Genomic DNA, 7,358 nt, shown 5'->3' with positions numbered 1-7,358 from the left:
TGTGAGACTCTTATCTCCAATAAACCACTAGAAAACCGGAAGTGGCACTGTGGCTCAAGCGGTAGAGCACTCGCCTTGAGCTGAAGAGCACAGGGACAGCACCTAAGCCCAGAGTTCAAGCCCCACGACCGACCAAAAAAAAAAAAAAAGATTCTAATTTCCTGTCAAGTATTTTTCTAAGACAAACAGTAAGGTTTTCTATTTGTTTCTTCTGGACACATGAAAACAAAGCAAATCTCTATTGTCTACCAAGAGTAGTAGCAGCAATAGGACAACTGAGCCATAGGAGGATACTCAGAAATCCTGAGTCTGAGATCTCTCCATACAATAAAAAAGGAAAAGTATAAGACAGTGGCTCTTCTTGCCATATGGAAATAGTCTTTGTGTCATGAAAATAAGATTTGAAGAAAAAGAGAAAATGCAGTTGTGACACAGAAATACTACATGTAAAACTAAGTGCCACCATATAATTTCTCGTTAACAAATTTTCTTCTTTATAGGCTACTTTGAATTATTTTTCTTTCTGAAACCTTTGACTGAAACTGACCCTTCTAATGTACCATGCATACAGTACTCAGTTCAGAATATACACTCACTCTAAGATATCAATGGGCCTAGTGCCAGTGGCTCACTTCTGTATTCCTAACTAAAGAGGCAGAGATGGGGAGGACTGTGGTTTGAGTCCAGCCTAAGCAGAAAAACTTGAGACCCTTTGTCAATTGATAGGCATAGTGGGTGTGCATCTGCCACTCTGGCTGGAGTGAGAAGCCTAAACAGGTGGATCAAATATGCACATGGGCAAGAAGCAAGACCTTTTTATCAAAAATAACCAGCACATAAAAAAGAGGCCAATGACCTTGGCACAGTATTAAAGCAACACATTCACTATGAATTTAGAATGAGCTCATGGTGACTGAAAATATGTACAGAAAAAGGGAGCAGAGGTAGCTGAAGTGCTAGCGGCTCATGCCTGTAATCCTATTTGGGAAGCTGAGATTTGAGGATCACAGTTTGAAGCCAGCTGAGGCAAACAAATTTGCGATTCTATCTCTAATTCATCACCAAAACGCTGGAAGTTGGGCTGTGTACAGGTGTACAAGTAATAGAGGGCCAGCCTTGAGAAGAAAAGCCGATGTCTATTACTGAGGCCCCTAGTTTTAGCCTCAGTACCAGCACACGAAAAAAAAGAAAAAGAAAAAAAGAAAAGTGAGTGGAGGGCTAACATTCCCTACAGCTTCATACCTAAGTCAAGCAAAAATTAGGTTAATTTTTAATGTGAACATTCAGGAGGCTGGCCAGTGTTCTTTTCTATCTGTAAGTAAATCCTGCCTCCTTTGAGACATGCCAGTAGGCCATGGAGTAGCAACCTCTCTGAAGTTAGATCTTCAAGTTCAGGGACTTAAGAACTCTTGGTATTTGATGGGACATAAAAGATCTTTAGCCTTTCAGCCAAACTTTTCAGATAAGGACCTTTGGGTGTGAGAGGTTGTAAGTATTTGAGCCAAGACTGGAACTCAGAACTCCTAAGTACAGTCTTCTTACCAGTCTATCTTGGGATTTTATTCTATTTTAGTGAAAGAGTAGCATCAGGGCATTCTAAAGATGATGGAAAGCAGCATAAAAGGCAGAAAGTAGGAGATGTGTTGGGATGAAGAAGAGAATTTAAGTAATGAAGATGTCTGTTATTTTAGTAACTAAACTCTCCTGGATACGATCCAAGAATGTCTGCTGTATTCTGACTTTGACTTTCTAGTGCAGAATTAGGACAAATTCCTGGGGCTATCTTTCCTACATGTGGGCAAAAGGTTAACAGCCTTTAGAGATTCTCAAGATGTGACTCATTCAGCATCCTCTAAACATCATTTAATTTTTTAACAAAGACGTGGCTGAGCAGGTGGGAGTGTCATGGGTCCCACAGCTCCAATTAAGTTTTTCACCTCCTTTTCTGCTCACTTTACATTTTCCTTCTGAGTTTTAATGATGCAAACAGCACCAAGGCACCATCATTTTCCATCCTAAAATGAAATAGATTCACATAATAGTTTTATAGTGCTGAGCATTCAAGTCACAATTGGCTGTCTGGTTTGCCTTGCTCTGCCTTAATGGCCAACAGAAAATACTCCCAGAGACCTTTATAGGAACACAGAGAACTTCTTAACATAATAATAGCATCTTAACAATTGACTGGAATGCATTATGGGATTAGCTGGTTTTAAGATTCTGTCCTTTCCCAAGCTTCCCATGTACTTTCCCCCCCTTTGCCCATAATGAACCTCATTCTCTTATTCTCTTAATTTATCAGTCATTCAAAATCTGAGTGACTTGAAAATCGAAGGCCATCCACTTAGATAAATTACTTGGTGTAATAATGGCTAATGATACATCCTAAATAATCATAGCAAACCATGTCCTCAAAATCCTAGTTTTGCATTTTATTACCCCATTTGGTTATCAATTCAGCCTAACCAACAGAATAACTGGCTCTTGGGTACTGTCACTAAACTACAATGTTGACACTAAAATTACAGGTGTTATCAGCTAAAACATCTGCTACAGTCCTAGAAGACAATAACAGAGATAGCTCTTAGATGGCAGAACTCCAGCTTCAAAGACTGACCTGAAGTACAGTAGCTAGTTAAGGAGCTCTGTTGTAACTTTCAACAGAGACATGCTCATGAACACTTGGAATTGTTTTTAAGAAGCCTGATTTTTGTGATTGCCTGCAAAAATGGCCAAGTCTGTCAGAACTTACTGAAAAGGGAGGTATGAGGAAAAGACCATTTTCACTTAGTCTTAAGAGACATGATGTTCAGTAGTTGGTGAAATTCTGAGAAAGGGATGTAATTAATTAGGCACACCACTAGTTTCTCAATTGAACTTGGTAGTTCAGCTTTCAGAAGGTTGCTAGCAACAAAGTAGAGCAGCACACACATAGCAATGGCCTTTTGCAGTGAAAGTCATTACAGTAGATGTCAGAACACGTAAATCACAAGCAAAGAATGCAACCCCCCCATTTGCTCACCAAGATTAGAGTAACCTTGGAATTACTATGTCAAATGCAGTTCCACTATTAAAACACAGAACTAACTATAAATCAAATCGCTCTTTAAACAATTGTAAACACCAAGTTACCATGAAAGGGATTTCTTTATCTGTCTTTTATATAAGTAGGCACTATTCTATAATTATTTTTCCCACAGATATTCTATGGCTGTGGGATGTTTTAGCTCAGGCTGCTGTAACAAATACCATAGACTGGGTGGCCTAAGCAACTTAAAGGAGTTTTCCCACAGTTGTGAGGCTAAAATTTCAAAAGCAAGTTCCAGTAGGGTTTGGTTTCCAGAAGAGGCCTCTTCCTGACTTGATATGGTTATCTTCTCCTTAGGTCTGGACATGAACTCTGCTTTGTGTGTAGGAAGGAAGGAATGTGGGAGGAAAAGGAAGGAGAGGAGGAAAAGGAAGAAGAGGAGGAGAAGGAGGAAGACAGAGAAAGAAGGCAAGAGGAAGAGAGCTCTCTCTTTTTTGTAGGTTGTAGGGCTTGAACTCAGGGCCTAGGCTCTTTCCCTGAGGCTCTTTGGTTTCAAGGACAGCATTCTACCACTTGAGCCACAGTCCTTTTTTGAGTGGTTAATTGGAGATAAGTCTCTCAGGACTTTTATGCCCAAGCTTGCTTCGAACCATGATCCTCAGATTGCAGCTGCCTGAGTAGCCACCAGCACCTGTTTTTTCTTTTTATAAGGCAACCACTCCTACTGGATTAGAAACCATTGTTTTCATTTCATTTAATGTTAATTTTTCTGCAGAAAGCCCTATGTCTAAACAGTCACACTGGGGGTAAGAACTTCAATGTATGAATTTGGGAGGTGACACATTTTAGTTCATTGCAGAAGTGATTTCCTTTCGGGCTGTAGCATAAATACTCTATTTTCATAATTACAATCATGTTTTGTGTATATATGTGTATGTATATATCCACAGACTGTTCATATGAGAAAAAATCCTTGACACAATTTTAATAAAAGCTGGAAAAACATGACAGAAAGTAAAACAGGATCTGTTGAGAGTGGAAACTACTAGGAAGGTGTTGGTCTAACAAGCAGGGTAAACAAGACCAACATAGTTGAACTCATTTATTTGCATGTACAAAAATAAACCAATGAAACTTGTTTACTGTTTTAAGACGGGATAGGAGATATCATTAGGTAAGCTAGATTGGGATGCATTCGTAGTAGTGTGGAAATGTAACTGTAAACCCACCCAGACTTATATATATAACTAATGCATGATGATTAATAAAAAGATGTGTGAATGGCTAGGTGAGGCCTTCAGAATACCTGCTTGCATAAGGCAGAAAAAGATGTGTGGCATGTTTTGTTTGGCTGTAGGTACCAGCAGGAGGGGAAACAGGGGCAAAAAGAGAAGGTGTAAAGTGTGAATATGGTTACAGTCCTCTGTCTGAGGTTACAAAAAAAAGGGGAAAAAATCTGGAAATTATTTTTTAGAAGTGGGAGAGTGAGTGAGGAAGAAAAATAGAGGGATGAACACTACAAAGCCATGAAGAATGAAATCATGTGATTTACAGGAAACATGGGATTGGCACTGAGAGCATAATTTGGGCAAGATAGGCCCTCAAAAAGCCAAATATTTTGTTTTTGTTCATATTTGGAGGAAAAACCTACATATTCATGGACATGTACATACATTTACATACTTATGTATAAAACTTTATACATATATTTATAAAACATTATTTGTTTCTAACTATGGGGCTATTTCAGAAAAGGAGGGGAAAAGAAGTGGGATGAATAATTTCAAAATATATTGCTACTACATATAAAGGGTCTCAATGAAAGCTGTGCATCAATAGGGACTTGTTGGGCAAGGAGAGAAAGCAATAGGGAGCAAAACGCAATATATACACACACATATGCAATATCATTTTGAAACCTTTTCTCAAAAATTTAAGACTAAAATATAAATCACACTAAAAACATAAGCGACATGAAAGTAAAACAGGATCTGTTGGGTGGGAGAAATAAAAGGTGTCAGCAGGGCTAACAAGTGAGAGGTCAATCAGGATAAATGTATTTGAACCAGTTTGTTTGCATGTGTGAAAATAGAACAAAAGAACCTGTTAAAATTGGTTTATAGACGGGATATTATATGTGTGTTTGTGTATAAATTTTTATGTATGAAACACAAAACATGGTTCTATCTATGGGACTTAATATCAGGAGGATGGGAAAGGCAGAAAAAGATGGTGAGTAATACTCAAATGCATTACAACTACATATAAAGAATCTGAATAAAAGCTGTTCAACAATAGGGGATTGGGTTGTGTGAAAAGAAAAAGCAATAAAGAGATTTATTCTGAGTAAACCTCAAGTATTCACATGTGAAATATAGTGAAACCCTTGGTGAAATTCTAACACACACTGAAAAAGGCACATGTTATAGGGGGTGGAAATGCCAAGAAAGGGGAGTAAATAAGGATGCATATTTCAGTGAGTTGTAGTATTTGTTTGTACATATAAAAACAGTATAATGAGGTAGAGTGCTTGCCAAGCATGCACGAAGCCCTGGGTTTGATTCCTAAGTACCACATAAACAGAAAAAGCCAAAAGTGGTGCTGTGGCTCAAGTGGTAGAGTGCTAGCCTTGAGCAAAAAAACCTCAGGGACAGTGCCCAGGACCTGAGTTCAAGCCCCAGGACCAGCAACCTCCCCCCCCCCCAAAAAAAGAGAAATATACTACACTTATTTTAAGAAAAAGGTTAAGAGACCAATGGGGAGCAAGATATAGACTAGAATGCATTTGCACATATATAGAAATGTCACAAGAACCCCTCACTCCCCACCTTATACAACTAATGCTTGATTATATAAGGCAGATAAAAAGAATGACAGCATTGTAAAACAGGCTCTGTTTGGAGGTCAGCACCAGCAGGAGGGGAGAGAGCAAAAAAAGACAAGGTATGAGGGTAAATATGGTCACAGCACTCTACACACATGTATGAAAATAGAACAAAATCAGCTGAAAATGTCTTAAGATGGAGGACAAGGCAAGAGAGGGAGTAACAGATGGGATGAACATTTCCCAGCCATGAAGGAAAAAAATGAAATCATGTCATTTGTAGAAAAATATAGGAAACTGGAGGACATCATTTGAGGGAGACAAGCCAAAGTCCCAAAGTCAAATATATGTTTTTGCACGTATGTGGAAGCTAGACATTAAAGATATATTCAAGGACATGTACATGTATATACAGACACACACAAACTTATAAATGTATACTTATAATGATGCTAACTATTGGACTATTTTAAGTAGTAAGGGAAGAGGAAAAAGAAAAAGTAAGAGGGTAAGTAATTTAAAAATGCACTCCAACTACATATGAAGAGCCTCAGTGAATGCTGTTGTTCAATAAGAACTTGAGGGGGGAGTTGAGAAAGAAAGTAATAGAGTTATTATGAGCAAACCACAACACATGCATATCTGAAATACTACAGTGAAACTCCTTGTTTCACTTTGAATACACACTACAAAAATGAGTGACAGGAAAGCAAATCATGCTGTGTTGCAGGCGTGTGTACTAGTAGAAGAGCATTTAGTTAACAAAAGCAAGTAAATGAGAAAGGATATGGTCAAAGCAATTTGTTAGCATGTATGAAAATTGTTGAAACCTAACTAAAATTGTTTTAAGAAGAGGACTAAGAGAAGTGATGCAGGGTGAGATAGAATGTGATGCTTTCGTACATGTATAAAAGTCACAAAGACTGCCTGCATTGTACAATTAACATATGACCATTTAACACTTCATTTATGTGAATGGCCAAAAGCAGCACTGATAACACCTATTTTCACAATGCAGAAAACAAAAAGGAATGAAACACTTTGGAAGAGAGTACCAGCAGGAGGGCAGAGCATGGAAAGAGAAGGTATGTAATAGGGAATATTGTCATAGTATTCCATATGCATGTATGAAAATAGGGCAAGTAAACCTGTTGAAATTGTTTTGAGGAGGAGGAAGAGAGGGCATGCAAGGGAACAATACAAGGGCAAGTATTATATAGCCACGAAGAAAAATGAAATCATGTCATTTGCAGGAAAATGGAGAGAATTGAAGAAAATCATTTGAAGGATTAAACCAAGCTATCATCTGGAAGTATCTCTACTTGTTACTGAAGACGTTTTAAAGTAGTTCATTTAATGTATAACCTTACATTATTTTTAGTTACCTAGATTCCAAAGAAAATGTCAGCACAATGTATAGCACAAATGTATAGCACAAATTCACAAAAATAAATTCTATTCAAGGTACAGATCTAGCATTGTAAAAGACAAATTTAAGGTTGTGAC

Source organism: Dipodomys spectabilis, unplaced genomic scaffold, assembly GCF_019054845.1.
Source record: "Dipodomys spectabilis isolate Male_0828 unplaced genomic scaffold, ASM1905484v1 ptg000664l, whole genome shotgun sequence".
NCBI lineage: Eukaryota > Metazoa > Chordata > Mammalia > Rodentia > Heteromyidae > Dipodomys > Dipodomys spectabilis.
Note: the sequence above shows the minus strand (reverse complement) of the source record.